The sequence below is a fragment of the Somniosus microcephalus genome, unplaced genomic scaffold (genome assembly GCF_052327205.1).
Source record: "Somniosus microcephalus isolate GS21.2 unplaced genomic scaffold, FLI_Smic_1.0 unresolved_chr1, whole genome shotgun sequence".
NCBI lineage: Eukaryota > Metazoa > Chordata > Chondrichthyes > Squaliformes > Somniosidae > Somniosus > Somniosus microcephalus.
Genome location: NW_028225179.1, coordinates 12,818,945 through 12,840,152, shown reverse-complemented (window position 1 = coordinate 12,840,152; position 21,208 = coordinate 12,818,945). Strand labels below are relative to the sequence as shown.

Below are 21,208 nucleotides of genomic sequence, written 5' to 3'. Positions count from 1 at the left end.
AAACTTTCAAATGCAATTTCGTCAGAATCGCCCTGGTGCTCCTGGTCTGTGCCCCATGCATTACTCATATCTTGTTAAAATTAAAAGAGACCACTGCTATTCTTCAACATCTTGAATGAATGTGGAGCAGTGATCGTGATTCGGAGATTGTCGAACTCCTCCTTTCTTCTGCTGAGATTGTCACCGAATGAAAGATTAGCGGGACCAGAGGCAAATGTTTAGGGAGCAGAAACATAAATTTCTCCTTTAGGAGGCAATGTAATTTCAAAAATATTTATCAACCTAAATGAAGAGATTTTCTGTTTTAGTGTCTTTGGTTGAGAGCTAAATAATGGGCGAGAAGTCCTCGTTCTTTTCGGCATACTCTCATGGGATCGGAGGGCCCGGTTTAACGTCTTACCAGCAAGACGGGGGCACCAACAGTGCAGCACTACGTCAGTACTGCACTGGAGTGTCAGCCTGGATTATGTGCTCAAGTCTCTGGAGTGCTGCTTGACTTTGCTGCCGCTGAGCCACGGCTGACATCTACACTCAGTTCATTTGGCTGGAGAGAAATGACGGAGATAAATGGAAAAATTATAATGGAGTAAACCTTCAATTTGTCGTCCAGCAGAAGAGCGGGCATTGTAATCGGCCGCCTATTATAGAAACAGTCCGATTTATGTTGCCATCGATTTCATAAGCATTGAAAATCAGGCCTGTCTTTAATGGAATGGGTCGTGGTCAGTTCTTAATCACTCTGGGTCTGTTTACACCGGGAGTGCTCACAGTCCCGGATCATTCTGTGTCTGTTTAAAATCGCAGAGCTCACAGTCCCGGATCATTCCGTTTTTTTTAACGTAGAGCGATTTCAGCTTTCATCACTGAGGTGTTGAGTTTAACTAAATGTGTCGGGGCTCGTCCGGGATTTGAACCCGGGACCTCTCGCATTTTAAGCCAGAGAAATTCCCGAAGCGAGAATCATACCCCTAGACCAACGAGCCGCCGATGTTATGTTTCAAGTTGCATTGCGATTCCCTACGCTGGTGCAAACCCAGCTCGCAGAAGTCCTGTTCATTCACTTAAAATATGTTTATCTTTTCCTCAATCCGTTTCTTTTTGGCGAGCATTTTAATTGAATCTGATCACAATTCTCCCCATACAAAGAGGTACAGCCGCATCAGTGGCCGCGTGGCCTAATGGATAAGGCGTCTGACTTCGGTTGCGAGGTATTTCAGTTATCAGATGATTGCAGGTTCGAGCTTTGCCGCGATCGTTCAATTAACTCGGCGACACTTTTTCTGTTCTGAATCTGGCTTCAAACCGACCATTTTTGACATTCCCTCAACTGAAGCAGCGGAAGGCCTTTTGCTTACATTATGCTGATTGTACATTTTCAACATTTTTGATCTGTGTGCATGGGCAGGATAAGAGGTGAAGTGGACTTTCTTTCAGGGTATTTCTGCTTAGATGCAAAAACCAGGAAATGGAATGGCTGAGAGCAGTGCATGGTTGAGACGAGGTGGCCGAGAGGTTGAGGCGATGGACTGTTAATCGAGAATGCGGATCCCATCCTCGTCGTTATTACGTTTGATACTGGTCCCCTTTCCGAGCTTTTAACTGAAAATTGCCTAAAATAAACATTCAAATGCAATTTCGTCAGAATCGCCCTGGTGCTCCTGGTCTGTGCCCCATGCATTACTCATATCTTGTTAAAATTAAAAGAGACCACTGCAATTCTTCAACATCTTGAATGAATGTGGAGCAGTGATCGTGATTCGGAGATTGTCGAACTCCTCCTTTCTTCTGCTGAGATTGTCACCGAATGAAAGATTAGCGGGACCAGAGGCAAATGTTTAGGGAGCAGAAACATAAATTTCTCCTTTAGGAGGCAATGTAATTTCAAAAATATTTATCAACCTTAATGAAGAGATTTTCTGTTTTAGTGTCTTTGGTTGAGAGCTAAATAATGGGCGAGAAATCCTCGTTCTTTTCGGCATACTCTCATGGGATCGGAGGGCCCGTTTTAACGTCTTACCAGCAAGACGGGGGCACCAACAGTGCAGCACTACCTCAGTACTGCACTGGAGTGTCATCCTGGATTATGTGCTCAAGTCTCTGGAGTGCTGCTTGACTTTGCTGCCGCTGAGCCACGGCTGACATCTACACTCAGTTCATTTGGCTGGAGAGAAATGACGGAGATAAATGGAAAAATTATAATCGAGTAAACCTTCAATTTGTCGTCCAGCAGAAGAGCGGGCATTGTAATCGGCCGCCTATTATAGAAACAGTCCGATTTATGTTGCCATCGATTTCATAAGCATTGAAAATCAGGCCTGTCTTTAATGGAATGGGTCGTGGTCAGTTGTTAATCACTCTGGGTCTGTTTACACCGGGAGTGCTCACAGTCCCGGATCATTCTGTGTCTGTTTAAAATCGCAGAGCTCACAGTCCCGGATCATTCCGTTTTTTTTAACGTAGAGCGATTTCAGCTTTCATCACTGAGGTGTTGAGTTTAACTAAATGTGTCGGGGCTCGTCCGGGATTTGAACCGGGATCTCTCGCATTTTAAGCCACAGAAATTCCCGAAGCGAGAATCATACCCCTAGACCAACGAGCCGCCGATGTTATGTTTCAAGTTGCATTGCGATTCCCTGCGCTGGTGCAAACCCAGCTCGCAGAAGTCCTGTTCATTCAGTTAAAATATGTTTATCTTTTCCTCAATCCGTTTCTTTTTGGCGAGCATTTTAACTGAATCTGATCACAATTCTCCCCATAAAAAGCGGTACAGCCGTATCAGTGGCCGCGTGGCCTAATGGATAAGGCGTCTGACTTCGGTTGTCGAGGTATTTCAGTTATCAGACGATTGCAGGTTCGAGTCCTGCCGCGTTCGTTCAATTAACTCGGCGACACTTTTTCTGTTCTGAATCTGGCTTCAAACCGACCATTTTTGACAGTCCCTCAACTGAAGCAGCGGAAGGCCTTTTGCTTACATTATGCTGATTGTACATTTTCAACATTGTAGATCTGTGTGCATGGGCAGGATAACAGGTGAAGTGGACTTTCTTTCAGGGTATTTCTGCTTAGATGCAAAAACCAGGAAATGGAATGGCTGAGAGCAGTGCATGGTTGAGACGAGGTGGCCGAGAGGTTGAGGCGATGGACTGTTAATCGACAATGCGGATCCCATCCTCGTCGTTATTACGTTTGATACTGGTCCCCTTTCCGAGCTTTTAACTGAAAATTGCCAAAAAAAAATTTCAAATGCAATTTCGTCAGAATCGCCCTGGTGCTCCTGGTCTGTGCCCCATGCATTACTCATATCTTGTTAAAATTAAAAGAGACCACTGCAATTCTTCAACATCTTGAATGAATGTGGAGCAGTGATCGTGATTCGGAGATTGTCGAACTCCTCCTTTCTTCTGCTGAGATTGTCACCGAATGAAAGATTAGCGGGACCAGAGGCAAATGTTTAGGGAGCAGAAACATAAATTTCTCCTTTAGGAGGCAATGTAATTTCAAAAATATTTATCAACCTTAATGAAGAGATTTTCTGTTTTAATGTCTTTGGTTGAGAGCTAAATAATGGGCGAGAAATCCTCGTTCTTTTCGGCATACTCTCATGGGATCGGAGGGCCCGGTTTAACGTCTTACCAGCAAGACGGGGGCACCAACAGTGCAGCACTACCTCAGTACTGCACTGGAGTGTCAGCCTGGATTATGTGCTCAAGTCTCTGGAGTGGTGCTTGTCTTTGCTGCCGCTGAGCCACGGCTGACACCTACACTCAGTTCATTTGGCTGGAGAGAAATGACGGAGATAAATGGAAAAATTATAATGGAGTAAACCTTCAATTTGTCGTCCAGCAGAAGAGCGGGCATTGTAATCGGCCGCCTATTATAGAAACAGTCCGATTTATGTTGCCATCGATTTCATAAGCATTGAAAATCAGGCCTGTCTTTAATGGAATGGCTCGTGGTCAGTTGTTAATCACTCTGGGTCTGTTTACACCGGGAGTGCTCACAGTCCCGGATCATTCTGTGTCTGTTTAAAATGGCAGAGCTCACAGTCCCGGATCATTCCGTTTTTTTTAACGTAGAGCGATTTCAGCTTTCATCACTGAGGTGTTGAGTTTAACTAAATGTGTCGGGGCTCGTCCGGGATTTGAACCCGGGACCTCTCGCATTTAAGCCACAGAAATTCCCGAAGCGAGAATCATACCCCTAGACCAACGAGCCGCCGAGGTTATGTTTCAAGTTGCATTGCGATTCCCTGCGCTGGTGCAAACCCAGCAGGCAGAAGTCCTGTTCATTCAGTGAAAATATGTTTATCTTTTCCTCAATCCGTTTCTTTTTGGCGAGCATTTTAATTGAACCTGATCACAATTCTCCCCATAAAAAGAGGTATAGCCGCATCAGTGGCCGCGTGGCCTAATGGATAAGGCGTCTGACTTCGATTGCGAGGTATTTCAATTATCAAGACGATTGCAGGTTCGAGTCCTGCCGCGGTCGTTCAATTAACTCGGCGACAATTTTTCTGTTCTGAATCTGGCTTCAAACCGACCATTTTTGACAGTCCCTCAACTGAAGCAGCGGAAGGCCTTTTGCTTACATTATGCTGATTGTACATTTTCAACATTGTAGATCTGTGTGCATGGGCAGGATAAGAGGTGAAGTGGACTTTCTTTCAGGGTATTTCTGCTTAGATGCAAAAACCAGGAAATGGAATGGCTGAGAGCAGTGCATGGTTGAGACGAGGTGGCCGAGAGGTTGAGGCGATGGACTGTTAATCGAGAATGCGGATCCCATCCTCGTCGTTATTACGTTTGATACTGGTCCCCTTTCCGAGCTTTTAACTGAAAATTGCCTAAAATAAACTTTCAAATGCAATTTCGTCAGAATCGCCCTGGTGTTCCTGGTCTGTGCCCCATGCATTACTCATATCTTGTTAAAATTAAAAGAGACCACTGCAATTCTTCAACATCTTGAATGAATGTGGAGCAGTGATCGTGATTCGGAGATTGTCGAACTCCTCCTTTCTTCTGCTGAGATTGTCACCGAATGAAAGATTAGCGGGACCAGAGGCAAATGTTTAGGGAGCAGAAACATAAATTTCTCCTTTAGGAGGCAATGTAATTTCAAAAATATTTATCAACCTTAATGAAGAGATTTTCTGTTTTAGTGTCTTTGGTTGAGAGCTAAATAATGGGCGAGAAATCCTCGTTCTTTTCGGCATACTCTCATGGGATCGGAGGGCCCGGTTTAACGTCTTACCAGCAGGACGGGGGCACCAACAGTGCAGCACTACCTCAGTACTGCACTGGAGTGTCAGCCTGGATTATGTGCTCAAGTCTCTGGAGTGCTGCTTGACTTTGCTGCCGCTGAGCCACGGCTGACACCTACACTCAGTTCATTTGGCTGGAGAGAAATGACGGAGATAAATGGAAAAATTATAATGGAGTAAACCTTTAATTTGTCGTCCAGCAGAAGAGCGGGCACTGTAATCGGCCGCCTATTATAGAAACAGTCCGATTTATGTTGCCATCGATTTCATAAGCATTGAAAATCAGGCCTGTCTTTAATGGAATGGGTCGTGGTCAGTTGTTAATCACTCTGGGTCTGTTTACACCGGGAGTGCTCACAGTCACGGATCATTCTGTGTCTGTTTAAAATGGCAGAGCTCACAGTCCCGGATCATTCCGTTTTTTTTAACGTAGAGCGATTTCAGCTTTCATCACTGAGGTGTTGAGTTTAAACTAAATGTGTCGGGGCTCGTCCGGGATTTGAACCTGGGATCTCTCGCATTTTAAGCCACAGAAATTCCCGAAGCGAGAATCATACCCCTAGACCAACGAGCCGCCGATGTTATGTTTCAAGTTGCATTGCGATTCCCTGCGCTGGTGCAAACCCAGCTCGCAGAAGTCCTGTTCATTCAGTTAAAATATGTTTATCTTTTCCTCAATCCGTTTCTTTTTGGCGAGCATTTTAATTGAATCTGATCACAATTCTCCCCATAAAAAGAGGTACAGCTGTATTTGTGGCCGCGTGGCCTAATGGATAAGGCGTCTGATCTTCGGTTGTCGAGGTATTTCAGTTATCAGACGATTGCAGGTTCGAGTCCTGCCGCGGTCGTTCAATTAACTCGGCGACACTTTTTCTGTTCTGAATCTGGCTTCAAACCGACCATTTTTGGCAGTCCCTCAACTGAAGCAGCGGAATGCCTTTTGCTTACATTATGCTGATTGTACATTTTCAACATTGTAGATCTGTGTGCATGGGCAGGATAACAGGTGAAGTGGACTTTCTTTCAGGGTATTTCTGCTTAGATGCAAAAACCAGGAAATGGAATGGCTGAGAGCAGTGCATGGTTGAGACGAGGTGGCCGAGAGGTTGAGGCGATGGACTGTTAATCGACAATGCGGATCCCATCCTCGTCGTTATTACGTTTGATACTGGTCCCCTTTCCGAGCTTTTAACTGAAAATTGCCTAAAATAAACTTTCAAATGCAATTTCGTCAGAATCGCCCTGGTGCTCCTGGTCTGTGCCCCATGCATTACTCATATCTTGTTAAAATTAAAAGAGACCACTGCAATTCTTCAACATCTTGAATGAATGTGGAGCAGTGATCGTGATTCGGAGATTGTCGAACTCCTCCTTTCTTCTGCTGAGATTGTCACCGAATGAAAGATTAGCGGGACCAGAGGCAAATGTTTAGGGAGCAGAAACATAAATTTCTCCTTTAGGAGGCAATGTAATTTCAAAAATATTTATCAACCTTAATGAAGAGATTTTCTGTTTTAATGTCTTTGGTTGAGAGCTAAATAATGGGCGAGAAATCCTCGTTCTTTTCGGCATACTCTCATGGGACCGGAGGGCCCGGTTTAACGTCTTACCAGCAAGACGGGGGCACCAACAGTGCAGCACTACCTCAGTACTGCACTGGAGTGTCAGCCTGGATTATGTGCTCAAGTCTCTGGAGTGCTGCTTGACTTTGCTGCCGCTGAGCCACGGCTGACACCTACACTCAGTTCATTTGGCTGGAGAGAAATGACGGAGATAAATGGAAAAATTATAATGGAGTAAACCTTCAATTTGTCGTCCAGCAGAAGAGCGGGCATTGTAATCGGCCACCTATTATAGAAACAGTCCGATAAATGTTGCCATCGATTTCATAAGCATTGAAAATCAGGCCTGTCTTTCATGGAATGGCTCGTGGTCAGTTGTTAATCACTCTGGGTCTGTTTACTCCGGGAGTGCTCACAGTCCCGGATCATTCTGTGTCTGTTTAAAATGGCAGAGCTCACAGTCCCGGATCATTCCGTTTTTTTTAACGTAGAGCGATTTCAGCTTTCATCACTGAGGTGTTGAGTTTAACTAAATGTGTCGGGGCTCGTCCGGGATTTGAACCCGGGACCTCTCGCACTTTAAGCCACAGAAATTCCCGAAGCGAGAATCATACCCCTAGACCAACGAGCCGCCGAGGTTATGTTTCAAGTTGCATTGCGATTCCCTGCGCTGGTGCAAACCCAGCTGGCAGAAGTCCTGTTCATTCAGCGAAAATATGTTTATCTTTTCCTCAATCCGTTTCTTTTTGGCGAGCATTTTAATTGAACCTGATCACAATTCTCCCCATAAAAAGAGGTATAGCCGCATCAGTGGCCGCGTGGCCTAATGGATAAGGCGTCTGACTTCGGTTGCGAGGTATTTCAGTTATCAGACGATTGCAGGTTCGAATCCTGCCGCGGTCGTTCAATTAACTCGGCGACACTTTTTCTGTTCTGAATCTGGCTTCAAACCGACCATTTTTGACAGTCCCTCAACTGAAGCAGCGGAAGGCCTTTTGCTTACATTATGCTGATTGTACATTTTCAACATTGTAGATCTGTGTGCATGGGCACGATAAGAGGTGAAGTGGACTTTCTTTCAGGGTATTTCTGCTTAGATGCAAATACCAGGAAATGGAATGGCTGAGAGCAGTGCATGGTTGAGACGAGGTGGCCGAGAGGTTGAGGCGATGGACTGTTAATCGAGAATGCGGATCCCATCCTCGTCGTTATTACGTTTGATACTGGTCCCCTTTCCGAGCTTTTAACTGAAAATTGCCTAAAATAAACTTTCAAATGCAATTTCGTCAGAATCGCCCTGGTGCTCCTGGTCTGTGCCCCATGCATTACTCATATCTTGTTAAAATTAAAAGAGACCACTGCAATTCTTCAACATCTTGAATGAATGTGGAGCAGTGATCGTGATTCGGAGATTGTCGAACTCCTCCTTTCTTCTGCTGAGATTGTCACCGAATGAAAGATTAGCGGGACCAGAGGCAAATGTTTAGGGAGCAGAAACATAAATTTCTCCTTTAGGAGGCAATGTAATTTCAAAAATATTTATCAACCTTAATGAAGAGATTTTCTGTTTTAGTGTCTTTGGTTGAGAGCTAAATAATGGGCGAGAAATCCTCGTTCTTTTCGGCATACTCTCATGGGATCGGAGGGCCCGGTTTAACGTCATACCAGCAAGACGGGGGCACCAACAGTGCAGCACTACCTCAGTACTGCACTGGAGTGTCAGCCTGGATTATGTGCTGAAGTCTCTGGAGTGCTGTTTGACTTTGCTGCCGCTGAGCCACGGCTGACACCTACACTCAGTTCATTTGGCTGGAGAGAAATGACGGAGATAAATGGAAAAATTATAATGGAGTAAACCTTCAATTTGTCGTCCAGCAGAAGAGCGGGCATTGTAATCGGCCGCCTATTATAGAAACAGTCCGATTTATGTTGCCATCGATTTCATAAGCATTGAAAATCAGGCCTGTCTTTAATGGAATGGGTCGTGGTCAGTTGTTAATCACTCTGGGTCTGTTTACACCGGGAGTGCTCACAGTCCCGGATCATTCTGTGTCTGTTTAAATGGCAGAGCTCACAGTCCTGGATCATTCCGTTTTTTTTTAACGTAGAGCGATTTCAGCTTTCATCACTGAGGTGTTGAGTTTAACTAAATGTGTCGGGGCTCGTCCGGGATTTGAACCCGGGACCTCTCGCATTTTAAGCCACAGAAATTCCCTAAGCGAGAGTCATACCCCTAGACCAACGAGCCGCCGATGTTATGTTGCAAGTTGCATTGCGATTCCCTGCGCTGGTGCAAACCCAGCTCGCAGAAGTCCTGTTCATTCAGTTAAAATATGTTTATCTTTTCCTCAATCCGTTTCTTTTTGGCGAGCATTTTAATTGAATCTGATCACAATTCTCCCCATAAAAAGAGGTACAGCCGCATCAGTGGCCGCGTGGCCTAATGGATAAGGCGTCTGACTTCGGTTGCGAGGTATTTCAGTTATCAGACGATTGCAGGTTCGAGTCCTGCCGCGGTCGTTCAATTAACTCGGCGACACTTTTTCTGTTCTGAATCTGGCTTCAAACCGACCATTTTTGACAGTCCCTCAACTGAAGCAGCGGAAGGCCTTTTGCTTACATTATGCTGATTGTACATTTTCAACATTGTAGATCCGTGTGCATGGGCAGGATAAGAGGTGAAGTGGACTTTCTTTCAGGGTATTTCTGCTTAGATGCAAAAACCAGGAAATGGAATGGCTGAGAGCAGTGCATGGTTGAGACGAGGTGGCCGAGAGGTTGAGGCGATGGACTGTTAATCGAGAATGCGGATCCCATCCTCGTCGTTATTACGTTTGATACTGGTCCCCTTTCCGAGCTTTTAACTGAAAATTGCCGAAAATAAACTTTCAAATGCAATTTCGTCAGAATCGCCCTGGTGCTCCTGGTCTGTGCCCCATGCATTACTCATATCTTGTTAAAATTAAAAGAGACCACTGCAATTCTTCAACATCTTGAATGAATGTGGAGCAGTGATCGTGATTCGGAGATTGTCGAACTCCTCCTTTCTTCTGCTGAGATTGTCACCGAATGAAAGATTAGCGGGACCAGAGGCAAATGTTTAGGGAGCAGAAACATAAATATCTCCTTTAGGAGGCAATGTAATTTCAAAAATATTTATCAACCTTAATGAAGAGATTTTCTGTTTTAGTGTCTTTGGTTGAGAGCTAAATAATGGGCGAGAAATCCTCGTTCTTTTCGGCATACTCTCATGGGATCGGAGGGCCCGGTTTAACGTCTTACCAGCAAGACGGGGGCACCAACAGTGCAGCACTACCTCAGTAATGCACTGGAGTGTCAGCCTGGATTATGTGCTCAAGTCTCTGGAGTGCTGCTTGACTTTGCTGCCGCTGAGCCACGGCTGACACCTACACTCAGTTCATTTGGCTGGAGAGAAATGACGGAGATAAATGAAAAATTATAATGGAGTAAACCTTCAATTTGTCGTCCAGCAGAAGAGCGGGCATTGTAATCGGCCGCCTATTATAGAAACAGTCCGATTTATGTTGCCATCGATTTCATAAGCATTGAAAATCAGGCCTGTCTTTAATGGAATGGGTCGTGGTCAGTTGTTAATCACTCTGGGTCTGTTTACACCGGGAGTGCTCACAGTCCCGGATCATTCTGTGTCTGTTTAAAATGGCAGAGCTCACAGTCCCGGATCATTCCGTTTTTTTTTAACGTAGAGCGATTTCAGCTTTCATCGCTGAGGTGTTGAGTTTAACTAAATGTGTCGGGGCTCGTCCGGGATTTGAACCCGGGACCTCTCGCATTTTTAAGCCACAGAAATTCCCTAAGCGAGAATCATACCCCTAGACCAACGAGCCGCCGATGTTATGTTGCAAGTTGCATTGCGATTCCCTGCGCTGGTGCAAACCCAGCTCGCAGAAGTCCTGTTCATTCAGTTAAAATATGTTTATCTTTTCCTCAATCCGTTTCTTTTTGGCGAGCATTTTAATTGAACCTGATCACAATTCTCCCCATAAAAAGAGGTACAGCCGCATCAGTGGCCGCGTGGCCTAATGGATAAGGCGTCTGACTTCGGTTGCGAGGTATTTCAGTTATCAGACGATTGCAGGTTCGAGTCCTGCCGCGGTCGTTCAATTAACTCGGCGACACTTTTTCTGTTCTGAATCTGGCTTCAAACCGACCATTTTTGACAGTCCCTCAACTGAAGCAGCGGAAGGCCTTTTGCTTACATTATGCTGATTGTACATTTTCAACATTGTAGATCTGTGTGCATGGGCAGGATAAGAGGTGAAGTGGACTTTCTTTCAGGGTATTTCTGCTTAGATGCAAAAACCAGGAAATGGAATGGCTGAGAGCAGTGCATGGTTGAGACGAGGTGGCCGAGAGGTTGAGGCGATGGACTGTTAATCGAGAATGCGGATCCCATCCTCGTCGTTATTACGTTTGATACTGGTCCACTTTCCGAGCTTTTAATTGAAAATTGCCGAAAATAAACTTTCAAATGCAATTTCGTCAGAATCGCCCTGGTGCTCCTGGTCTGTGCCCCATGCATTACTCATATCTTGTTAAAATTAAAAGAGACCACTGCAATTCTTCAACATCTTGAATGAATGTGGAGCAGTGATCGTGATTCGGAGATTGTCGAACTCCTCCTTTCTTCTGCTGAGATTGTCACCGAATGAAAGATTAGCGGGACCAGAGGCAAATGTTTAGGGAGCAGAAACATAAATTTCTCCTTTAGGAGGCAATGTAATTTCAAAAATATTTATCAACCTTAATGAAGAGATTTTCTGTTTTAGTGTCTTTGGTTGAGAGCTAAATAATGGGCGAGAAATCCTCGTTCTTTTCGGCATACTCTCATGGGATCGGAGGGCCCGGTTTAACGTCTTACCAGCAAGACGGGGGCACCAACAGTGCAGCACTACCTCAGTAATGCACTGGAGTGTCAGCCTGGATTATGTGCTCAAGTCTCTGGAGTGCTGCTTGACTTTGCTGCCGCTGAGCCACGGCTGACACCTACACTCAGTTCATTTGGCTGGAGAGAAATGACGGAGATAAATGGAAAAATTATAATGGAGTAAACCTTCAATTTGTCGTCCAGCAGAAGAGCGGGCATTGTAATCGGCCGCCTATTATAGAAACAGTCCGATTTATGTTGCCATCGATTTCATAAGCATTGAAAATCAGGCCTGTCTTTAATGGAATGGGTCGTGGTCAGTTGTTAATCACTCTGGGTCTGTTTACACCGGGAGTGCTCACAGTCCCGGATCATTCTGTGTCTGTTTAAAATGGCAGAGCTCACAGTCCTGGATCATTCCGTTTTTTTTTAACGTAGAGCGATTTCAGCTTTCATCACTGAGGTGTTGAGTTTAACTAAATGTGTCGGGGCTCGTCCGGGATTTGAACCCGGGACCTCTCGCATTTTAAGCCACAGAAATTCCCTAAGCGAGAATCATACCCCTAGACCAACGAGCCGCCGATGTTATGTTGCAAGTTGCATTGCGATTCCCTGCGCTGGTGCAAACCCAGCTCGCAGAAGTCCTGTTCATTCAGTTAAAATATGTTTATCTTTTCCTCAATCCGTTTCTTTTTGGCGAGCATTTTAATTGAATCTGATCACAATTCTCCCCATAAAAAGAGGTACAGCCGCATCAGTGGCCGCGTGGCCTAATGGATAAGGCGTCTGACTTCGGTTGCGAGGTATTTCAGTTATCAGACGATTGCAGGTTCGAGTCCTGCCGCGGTCGTTCAATTAACTCGGCGACACTTTTTCTGTTCTGAATCTGGCTTCAAACCGACCATTTTTGACAGTCCCTCAACTGAAGCAGCGGAAGGCCTTTTGCTTACATTATGCTGATTGTACATTTTCAACATTGTAGATCCGTGTGCATGGGCAGGATAAGAGGTGAAGTGGACTTTCTTTCAGGGTATTTCTGCTTAGATGCAAAAACCAGGAAATGGAATGGCTGAGAGCAGTGCATGGTTGAGACGAGGTGGCCGAGAGGTTGAGGCGATGGACTGTTAATCGAGAATGCGGATCCCATCCTCGTCGTTATTACGTTTGATACTGGTCCCCTTTCCGAGCTTTTAACTGAAAATTGCCGAAAATAAACTTTCAAATGCAATTTCGTCAGAATCGCCCTGGTGCTCCTGGTCTGGGCCCCATGCATTACTCATATCTTGTTAAAATTAAAAGAGACCACTGCAATTCTTCAACATCTTGAATGAATGTGGAGCAGTGATCGTGATTCGGAGATTGTCGAACTCCTCCTTTCTTCTGCTGAGATTGTCACCGAATGAAAGATTAGCGGGACCAGAGGCAAATGTTTAGGGAGCAGAAACATAAATTTCTCCTTTAGGAGGCAATGTAATTTCGAAAATATTTATCAACCTTAATGAAGAGATTTTCTGTTTTAGTGTCTTTGGTTGAGAGCTAAATAATGGGCGAGAAATCCTCGTTCTTTTCGGCATACTCTCATGGGATCGGAGGGCCCGGTTTAACGTCTTACCAGCAAGACGGGGGCACCAACAGTGCAGCACTACCTCAGTAATGCACTGGAGTGTCAGCCTGGATTATGTGCTCAAGTCTCTGGAGTGCTGCTTGACTTTGCTGCCGCTGAGCCACGGCTGACACCTACACTCAGTTCATTTGGCTGGAGAGAAATGACGGAGATAAATGGAAAAATTATAATGGAGTAAACCTTCAATTTGTCGTCCAGCAGAAGAGCGGGCATTGTAATCGGCCGCCTATTATAGAAACAGTCCGATTTATGTTGCCATCGATTTCATAAGCATTGAAAATCAGGCCTGTCTTTAATGGAATGGGTCGTGGTCAGTTGTTAATCACTCTGGGTCTGTTTACACCGGGAGTGCTCACAGTCCCGGATCATTCTGTGTCTGTTTAAAATGGCAGAGCTCACAGACCCGGATCATTCCGTTTTTTTTTAACGTAGAGCGATTTCAGCTTTCATCACTGAGGTGTTGAGTTTAACTAAATGTGTCGGGGCTCGTCCGGGATTTGAACCCGGGACCTCTCGCATTTTAAGCCACAGAAATTCCCTAAGCGAGAATCATACCCCTAGATCAACGAGCCGCCGATGTTATGCTTCAAGTTGCAATGCGATTCCCTGCGCTGGTGCAAACCCAGCTCGCAGAAGTCCTGTTCATTCAGTTAAAATATGTTTATCTTTTCCTCAATCCGTTTCTTTTTGGCGAGCATTTTAATTGAATCTGATCACAATTCTCCCCATAAAAAGAGGTACAGCCGCATCAGTGGCCGCGTGGCCTAATGGATAAGGCGTCTGACTTCGGTTGCGAGGTGTTTCAGTTATCAGACGATTGCAGGTTCGAGTCCTGCCGCGGTCGTTCAATTAACTCGGCGACACTTTTTCTGTTCTGAATCTGGCTTCAAACCGACCATTTTTGACAGTCCCTCAACTGAAGCAGCGGAAGGCCTTTTGCTTACATTATGCTGATTGTACATTTTCAACATTGTAGATCCGTGTGCATGGGCAGGATAAGAGGTGAAGTGGACTTTCTTTCAGGGTATTTCTGCTTAGATGCAAAAACCAGGAAATGGAATGGCTGAGAGCAGTGCATGGTTGAGACGAGGTGGCCGAGAGGTTGAGGCGATGGACTGTTAATCGAGAATGCGGATCCCATCCTCGTCGTTATTACGTTTGATACTGGTCCCCTTTCCGAGCTTTTAACTGAAAATTGCCGAAAATAAACTTTCAAATGCAATTTCGTCAGAATCGCCATGGTGCTCCTGGTCTGTGCCCCATGCATTACTCATATCTTGTTAAAATTAAAAGAGACCACTGCAATTCTTCAACATCTTGAATGAATGTGGAGCAGTGATCATGATTCGGAGATTGTCGAACTCCTCCTTTCTTCTGCTGAGATTGTCACCGAATGAAAGATTAGCGGGACCAGAGGCAAATGTTTAGGGAGCAGAAACATAAATTTCTCCTTTAGGAGGCAATGTAATTTCAAAAATATTTATCAACCTTAATGAAGAGATTTTCTGTTTTAGTGTCTTTGGTTGAGAGCTAAATAATGGGCGAGAAATCCTCGTTCTTTTCGGCATACTCTCATGGGATCGGAGGGCCCGGTTTAACGTCTTACCAGCAAGACGGGGGCACCAACAGTGCAGCACTACCTCAGTACTGCACTGGAGTGTCAGCCTGGATTATGTGCTCAAGTCTCTGGAGTGCTGCTTGACTTTGCTGCCGCTGAGCCACTGCTGACACCTACACTCAGTTCATTTGGCAGGAGAGAAATGACGGAGATAAATGGAAAAATTATAATGGAGTAAACCTTCAATTTGTCGTCCAGCAGAAGAGCGGGCATTGTAATCGGCCGCCTATTATAGAAACAGTCCGATTTATGTTGCCATCGATTTCATAAGCATTGAAAATCAGGCCTGTCTTTAATGGAATGGGTCGTGGTCAGTTGTTAATCACTCTGGGTCTGTTTACACCGGGTGTGCTCACAGTCCCGGATCATTCTGTGTCTGTTTAAAATGGCAGAGCTCACAGTCCCGGATCATTCCGTTTTTTTTAACGTAGAGCGATTTCAGCTTTCATCACTGAGGTGTTGAGTTTAACTAAATGTGTCGGGGCTCGTCCGGGATTTGAACCCGGGACCTCTCGCATTTTAAGCCACAGAAATTCCCTAAGCGAGAATCATACCCCTAGATCAACGAGCCGCCGATGTTATGCTTCAAGTTGCATTGCGATTCCCTGCGCTGGTGCAAACCCAGCTCGCAGAAGTCCTGTTCATTCAGTTAAAATATGTTTATCTTTTCCTCAATCCGTTTCTTTTTGGCGAGCATTTTAATTGAATCTGCTCACAATTCTCCCCATAAAAAGAGGTATAGCCGCATCAGTGGCCGCGTGGCCTAATGGATAAGGCGTCTGACTTCGGTTGCGAGGTATTTCAGTTATCAGACGATTGCAGGTTCGAGTCCTGCCGCGGTCGTTCAATTAACTCGGCGACACTTTTTCTGTTCTGAATCTGGCTTCAAACCGACCATTTTTGACAGTCCCTCAACTGAAGCAGCGGAAGGCCTTTTGCTTACATTAAGCTGATTGTACATTTTCAACATTGTAGATCTGTGTGCATGGGCAGGATAAGAGGTGAAGTGGACTTTCTTTCAGGGTATTTCTGCTTAGATGCAAAAACCAGGAAATGGAATGACTGAGAGCAGTGCATGGTTGAGACGAGGTGGCCGAGAGGTTGAGGCGATGGACTGTTAATCGAGAATGCGGATCCCATCCTCGTCGTTATTACGTTTGATACTGGTCCCCTTTCCGTGCTTTTAACTGAAAATTGCCTAAAATAAACTTTCAAATGCAATTTCGTCAGAATCGCCCTGGTGCTCCTGGTCTGTGCCCCATGCATTACTCATATCTTGTTAAAATTAAAAGAGACCACTGCAATTCTTCAACATCTTGAATGAATGTGGAGCAGTGATCATGATTCGGAGATTGTCGAACTCCTCCTTTCTTCTGCTGAGATTGTCACCGAATGAAAGATTAGCGGGACCAGAGGCAAATGTTTAGGGAGCAGAAACATAAATTTCTCCTTTAGGAGGCAATGTAATTTCAAAAATATTTATCAACCTTAATGAAGAGATTTTCTGTTTTAGTGTCTTTGGTTGAGAGCTAAATAATGGGCGAGAAATCCTCGTTCTTTTCGGCATACTCTCATGGGATCGGAGGGCCCGGTTTAACGTCTTACCAGCAAGACGGGGGCACCAACAGTGCAGCACTACCTCAGTACTGCACTGGAGTGTCAGCCTGGATTATGTGCTCAAGTCTCTGGAGTGCTGCTTGACTTTGCTGCCGCTGAGCCACTGCTGACACCAACACTCAGTTCATTTGGCTGGAGAGAAATGACGGAGATAAATGGAAAAATTATAATGGAGTAAACCTTCAATTTGTCGTCCAGCAGAAGAGCGGGCATTGTAATCGGCCGCCTATTATAGAAACAGTCCGATTTATGTTGCCATCGATTTCATAAGCATTGAAAATCAGGCCTGTCTTTAATGGAATGGGTCGTGGTCAGTTGTTAATCACTCTGGGTCTGTTTACACCGGGTGTGCTCACAGTCCCGGATCATTCTGTGTCTGTTTAAAATGGCAGAGCTCACAGTCCCGGATCATTCCGTTTTTTTTAACGTAGAGCGATTTCAGCTTTCATCACTGAGGTGTTGAGTTTAACTAAATGTGTCGGGGCTCGTCCGGGATTTGAACCCCGGACCTCTCGCATTTTAAGCCACAGAAATTCCCTAAGCGAGAATCATACCACTAGATCAACGAGCCGCCGATGTTATGCTTCAAGTTGCATTGCGATTCCCTGCGCTGGTGCAAACCCAGCTCGCAGAAGTCCTGTTCATTCAGTTAAAATATGTTTATCTTTTCCTGAATCCGTTTCTTTTTGGCGAGCATTTTAATTGAATCTGCTCACAATTCTCCCCATAAAAAGAGGTACAGCCGCATCAGTGGCCGCGTGGCCTAATGGATAAGGCGTCTGACTTCGGTTGCGAGGTATTTCAGTTATCAGACGATTGCAGGTTCGAGTCCTGCCGCGGTCGTTCAATTAACTCAGCGACATTTTTTCTGTTCTGAATCTGGCTTCAAACCGACCATTTTTGACAGTCCCTCAACTGAAGCAGCGGAAGGCCTTTTGCTTACATTAAGCTGATTGTACATTTTCAACATTGTAGATCTGTGTGCATGGGCAGGATAAGAGGTGAAGTGGACTTTCTTTCAGGATATTTCTGCTTAGATGCAAAAACCAGGAAATGGAATGGCTGAGAGCAGTGCATGGTTGAGACGAGGTGGCCGAGAGGTTGAGGCGATGGACTGTTAATCGAGAATGCGGATCCCATCCTCGTCGTTATTACGTTTGATACTGGTCCCCTTTCCGAGCTTTTAACTGAAAATTGCCTAAAATAAACTTTCAAATGCAATTTCGTCAGAATCGCCCTGGTGCTCCTGGTCTGTGCCCCATGCATTACTCATATCTTGTTAAAATTAAAAGAGACCACTGCAATTCTTCAACATCTTGAATGAATGTGGAGCAGTGATCGTGATTCGGAGATTGTCGAACTCCTCCTTTCTTCTGCTGAGATTGTCACCGAATGAAAGATTAGCGGGACCAGAGGCAAATGTTTAGGGGCAGAAACATAAATTTCTCCTTTAGGAGGCAATGTAATTTCAAAAATATTTATCAACCTTAATGAAGAGATTTTCTGTTTTAGTGTCTTTGGTTGAGAGCTAAATAATGGGCGAGAAATCCTCGTTCTTTTCGGCATACTCTCATGGGATCGGAGGGCCCGGTTTAACGTCTTACCAGCAAGACGGTGGCAACAACAGTGCAGCACTACCTCAGTACTGCACTGGAGTGTCAGCCTGGATTATGTGCTCAAGTCTCTGGAGTGCTGCTTGACTTTGCTGCCGCTGAGCCACGGCTGACACCTACACTCAGTTCATTTGGCTGGAGAGAAATGACGGAGATAAATGGAAAAATTATAATGGAGTAAACCTTCAATTTGTCGTCCAGCAGAAGAGCGGGCATTGTAATCGGCCGCCTATTATAGAAACAGTCCGATTTATGTTGCCATCGATTTCATAAGCATTGAAAATCAGGCCTGTCTTTAATGGAATGGGTCGTGGTCAGTTGTTAATCACTCTGGGTCTGTTTAAACCGGGAGTGCTCACAGTCCCGGATCATTCTGTGTCTGTTTAAAATGGCAGAGCTCACAGTCCCGGATCATTCCGTTTTTTTTAACGTAGAGCGATTTCAGCTTTCATCACTGAGGTGTTGAGTTTAACTAAATGTGTCGGGGCTCGTCCAGGATTTGAACCCGGGACCTCTCGCATTTTAAGCCACAGAAATTCCCTAAGCGAGAATCATACCCCTAGACCAACGAGCCGCCGATGTTATGTTTCAAGTTGCATTGCGATTCCCTGCGCTGGTGCAAACCCAGCTCGCAGAAGTCCTGTTCATTCAGTGAAAATATGTTTATCTTTTCCTCAATCCGTTTCTTTTTGGCGAGCATTTTAATTGAACCTGATCACAATTCTCCCCATAAAAAGAGGTACAGCCGCATCAGTGGCCCCTTGGCCTAATGGATAAGGCGTCTAACTTCGGTTGCGAGGTATTTCAATTATCAGACGATTGCAGGTTCGAGTCCTGCCGCGGTCGTTCAATTAACTCGGCGACACTTTTTCTGTTCTGAATCTGGCTTCAAACCGACCATTTTTGACAGTCCCTCAACTGAAGCAGCGGAAGGCCTTTTGCTTACATTATGCTGATTGTACATTTTCAACATTGTAGATCTCTGTGCATGGGCAGGATAAGAGGTGAAGTGGACTTTCTTTCAGGGTATTTCTGCTTAGATGCAAAAACCAGGAAATGGAATGGCTGAGAGCAGTGCATGGTTGAGACGAGGTGGCCGAGAGGTTGAGGCGATGGACTGTTAATCGAGAACGCGGATCCCATCCTCGTCGTTATTACGTTTGATACTGGTCCGCTTTCCGAGCTTTTAACTGAAAATTGCCTAAAATAAACTTTCAAATGCAATTTCGTCAGAATCGCCCTGGTGCTCCTGGTCTGTGCCCCATGCATTACTCATATCTTGTTAAAATTAAAAGAGACCACTGCAATTCTTCAACATCTTGAATGAATGTGGAGCAGTGATCGTGATTCGGAGATTGTCGAACTCCTCCTTTCTTCTGCTGAGATTGTCACCGAATGAAAGATTAGCGGGACCAGAGGCAAATGTTTAGGGAGCAGAAACATAAATTTCTCCTTTAGGAGGCAATGTAATTTCAAAAATATTTATCAACCTTAATGAAGAGATTTTCTGTTTTAGTGTCTTTGGTTGAGAGCTAAATAATGGGCGAGAAATCCTCGTTCTTTTCGGCATACTCTCATGGGATCGGAGGGCCCGGTTTAACGTCTTACCAGCAAGACGGGGGCACCAACAGTGCAGCACTACCTCAGTACTGCACTGGAGTGTCAGCCTGGATTATGTGCTCAATCTCTGGAGTGCTGCTTGACTTTGCTGCCGCTGAGCCACGGCTGAAACCTACACTCAGTTCATTTGGCTGGAGAGAAATGACGGAGATAAATGGAAAAATTATAATGGAGTAAACCTTCAATTTGTCGTCCAGCAGAAGAGCGGGCATTGTAATCGGCCGCCTATTATAGAAACAGTCCGATTTATGTTGCCATCGATTTCATAAGCATTGAAAATCAGGCCTGTCTTTAATGGAATGGGTCGTGGTCAGTTGTTAATCATTCTGTGTCTGTTTAAAATGGCAGAGCTCACAGTCCCGGATCATTCCGTTTTTTTTAACGTAGAGCGATTTCAGCTTTCATCACTGAGGTGTTGAGTTTAACTAAATGTGTCGGGGCTCGTCCGGGATTTGAACCCCGGACCTCTCGCATTTTAAGCCACAGAAATTCCCTAAGCGAGAATCATACCACTAGATCAACGAGCCGCCGATGTTATGCTTCAAGTTGCATTGCGATTCCCTGCGCTGGTGCAAACCCAGCTCGCAGAAGTCCTGTTCAATCAGTTAAAATATGTTTATCTTTTCCTCAATCCGTTTCTTTTTGGCGAGCATTTTAATTGAATCTGCTCACAATTCTCCCCATAAAAAGAGGTACAGCCGCATCAGTGGCCGCGTGGCCTAATGGATAAGGCGTCTGACTTCGGTTGCGAGGTATTTCAGTTATCAGACGATTGCAGGTTCGAGTCCTGCCGCGGTCGTTCAATTAACTCGGCGACATTTTTTCTGTTCTGAATCTGGCTTCAAACCGACCATTTTTGACAGTCCCTCAACTGAAGCAGCGGAAGGCCTTTTGCTTACATTAAGCTGATTGTACATTTTCAACATTGTAGATCTGTGTGCATGGGCAGGATAAGAGGTGAAGTGGACTTTCTTTCAGGGTATTTCTGCATGGATGCAAAAACCAGGAAATGGAATGACTGAGAGCAGTGCATGGTTGAGACGAGGTGGCCGAGAGGTTGAGGCGATGGACTGTTAATCGAGGATGCGGATCCCATCCTCGTCGTTATTACGTTTGATACTGGTCCCCTTTCCGAGCTTTTAACTGAAAATTGCCTAAAATAAACTTTCAAATGCAATTTCGTCAGAATCGCCCTGGTGCTCCTGGTCTGTGCCCCATGCATTACTCATATCTTGTTAAAATTAAAAGAGACCACTGCAATTCTTCAACATCTTGAATGAATGTGGAGCAGTGATCATGATTCGGAGATTGTCGAACTCCTCCTTTCTTCTGCTGAGATTGTCACCGAATGAAAGATTAGCGGGACCAGAGGCAAATGTTTAGGGAGC

At 45.1% G+C, this 21,208-nt stretch overlaps 19 non-coding genes across 19 annotated transcripts; 8 read left to right on the top strand and 11 right to left on the bottom strand.

The window, feature by feature from the left end:
* Positions 1 to 893: 893 nt before the first annotated feature.
* Positions 894 to 983, bottom strand: trnap-cgg (transfer RNA proline (anticodon CGG)). Its single transcript is given in 2 exon segments — positions 894 to 929; positions 948 to 983. It is a non-coding gene; the product is annotated as a tRNA-Pro (tRNA).
* Positions 984 to 4,126: 3,143 nt separating this feature from the next.
* Positions 4,127 to 4,215, bottom strand: trnap-cgg (transfer RNA proline (anticodon CGG)). Its single transcript is given in 2 exon segments — positions 4,127 to 4,162; positions 4,180 to 4,215. It is a non-coding gene; the product is annotated as a tRNA-Pro (tRNA).
* A 3,148-nt stretch (positions 4,216 to 7,363) lies between these two features.
* Positions 7,364 to 7,453, bottom strand: trnap-cgg (transfer RNA proline (anticodon CGG)). Its single transcript is given in 2 exon segments — positions 7,364 to 7,399; positions 7,418 to 7,453. It is a non-coding gene; the product is annotated as a tRNA-Pro (tRNA).
* A 181-nt stretch (positions 7,454 to 7,634) lies between these two features.
* Positions 7,635 to 7,725, top strand: trnar-ucg (transfer RNA arginine (anticodon UCG)). The gene is given in 2 exon segments: positions 7,635 to 7,671; positions 7,690 to 7,725. It is a non-coding gene; the product is annotated as a tRNA-Arg (tRNA).
* A 1,255-nt stretch (positions 7,726 to 8,980) lies between these two features.
* On the bottom strand, positions 8,981 to 9,070 carry trnap-agg (transfer RNA proline (anticodon AGG)). The gene is given in 2 exon segments: positions 8,981 to 9,016; positions 9,035 to 9,070. It is a non-coding gene; the product is annotated as a tRNA-Pro (tRNA).
* A 181-nt stretch (positions 9,071 to 9,251) lies between these two features.
* trnar-ucg (transfer RNA arginine (anticodon UCG)) lies at positions 9,252 to 9,342 on the top strand. The gene is given in 2 exon segments: positions 9,252 to 9,288; positions 9,307 to 9,342. It is a non-coding gene; the product is annotated as a tRNA-Arg (tRNA).
* Positions 9,343 to 10,597: 1,255 nt separating this feature from the next.
* On the bottom strand, positions 10,598 to 10,688 carry trnap-agg (transfer RNA proline (anticodon AGG)). Its single transcript is given in 2 exon segments — positions 10,598 to 10,633; positions 10,653 to 10,688. It is a non-coding gene; the product is annotated as a tRNA-Pro (tRNA).
* Positions 10,689 to 10,869: 181 nt separating this feature from the next.
* trnar-ucg (transfer RNA arginine (anticodon UCG)) lies at positions 10,870 to 10,960 on the top strand. Its single transcript is given in 2 exon segments — positions 10,870 to 10,906; positions 10,925 to 10,960. It is a non-coding gene; the product is annotated as a tRNA-Arg (tRNA).
* A 1,256-nt stretch (positions 10,961 to 12,216) lies between these two features.
* trnap-agg (transfer RNA proline (anticodon AGG)) lies at positions 12,217 to 12,306 on the bottom strand. Its single transcript is given in 2 exon segments — positions 12,217 to 12,252; positions 12,271 to 12,306. It is a non-coding gene; the product is annotated as a tRNA-Pro (tRNA).
* Positions 12,307 to 12,487: 181 nt separating this feature from the next.
* On the top strand, positions 12,488 to 12,578 carry trnar-ucg (transfer RNA arginine (anticodon UCG)). The gene is given in 2 exon segments: positions 12,488 to 12,524; positions 12,543 to 12,578. It is a non-coding gene; the product is annotated as a tRNA-Arg (tRNA).
* A 1,256-nt stretch (positions 12,579 to 13,834) lies between these two features.
* Positions 13,835 to 13,924, bottom strand: trnap-agg (transfer RNA proline (anticodon AGG)). The gene is given in 2 exon segments: positions 13,835 to 13,870; positions 13,889 to 13,924. It is a non-coding gene; the product is annotated as a tRNA-Pro (tRNA).
* A 181-nt stretch (positions 13,925 to 14,105) lies between these two features.
* trnar-ucg (transfer RNA arginine (anticodon UCG)) lies at positions 14,106 to 14,196 on the top strand. The gene is given in 2 exon segments: positions 14,106 to 14,142; positions 14,161 to 14,196. It is a non-coding gene; the product is annotated as a tRNA-Arg (tRNA).
* A 1,255-nt stretch (positions 14,197 to 15,451) lies between these two features.
* trnap-agg (transfer RNA proline (anticodon AGG)) lies at positions 15,452 to 15,541 on the bottom strand. Its single transcript is given in 2 exon segments — positions 15,452 to 15,487; positions 15,506 to 15,541. It is a non-coding gene; the product is annotated as a tRNA-Pro (tRNA).
* A 181-nt stretch (positions 15,542 to 15,722) lies between these two features.
* trnar-ucg (transfer RNA arginine (anticodon UCG)) lies at positions 15,723 to 15,813 on the top strand. The gene is given in 2 exon segments: positions 15,723 to 15,759; positions 15,778 to 15,813. It is a non-coding gene; the product is annotated as a tRNA-Arg (tRNA).
* Positions 15,814 to 17,068: 1,255 nt separating this feature from the next.
* On the bottom strand, positions 17,069 to 17,158 carry trnap-agg (transfer RNA proline (anticodon AGG)). Its single transcript is given in 2 exon segments — positions 17,069 to 17,104; positions 17,123 to 17,158. It is a non-coding gene; the product is annotated as a tRNA-Pro (tRNA).
* Positions 17,159 to 17,339: 181 nt separating this feature from the next.
* trnar-ucg (transfer RNA arginine (anticodon UCG)) lies at positions 17,340 to 17,430 on the top strand. Its single transcript is given in 2 exon segments — positions 17,340 to 17,376; positions 17,395 to 17,430. It is a non-coding gene; the product is annotated as a tRNA-Arg (tRNA).
* A 1,254-nt stretch (positions 17,431 to 18,684) lies between these two features.
* Positions 18,685 to 18,774, bottom strand: trnap-agg (transfer RNA proline (anticodon AGG)). The gene is given in 2 exon segments: positions 18,685 to 18,720; positions 18,739 to 18,774. It is a non-coding gene; the product is annotated as a tRNA-Pro (tRNA).
* A 1,483-nt stretch (positions 18,775 to 20,257) lies between these two features.
* trnap-agg (transfer RNA proline (anticodon AGG)) lies at positions 20,258 to 20,347 on the bottom strand. The gene is given in 2 exon segments: positions 20,258 to 20,293; positions 20,312 to 20,347. It is a non-coding gene; the product is annotated as a tRNA-Pro (tRNA).
* A 181-nt stretch (positions 20,348 to 20,528) lies between these two features.
* Positions 20,529 to 20,619, top strand: trnar-ucg (transfer RNA arginine (anticodon UCG)). Its single transcript is given in 2 exon segments — positions 20,529 to 20,565; positions 20,584 to 20,619. It is a non-coding gene; the product is annotated as a tRNA-Arg (tRNA).
* The last annotated feature ends 589 nt before the right edge of the window (positions 20,620 to 21,208 follow it).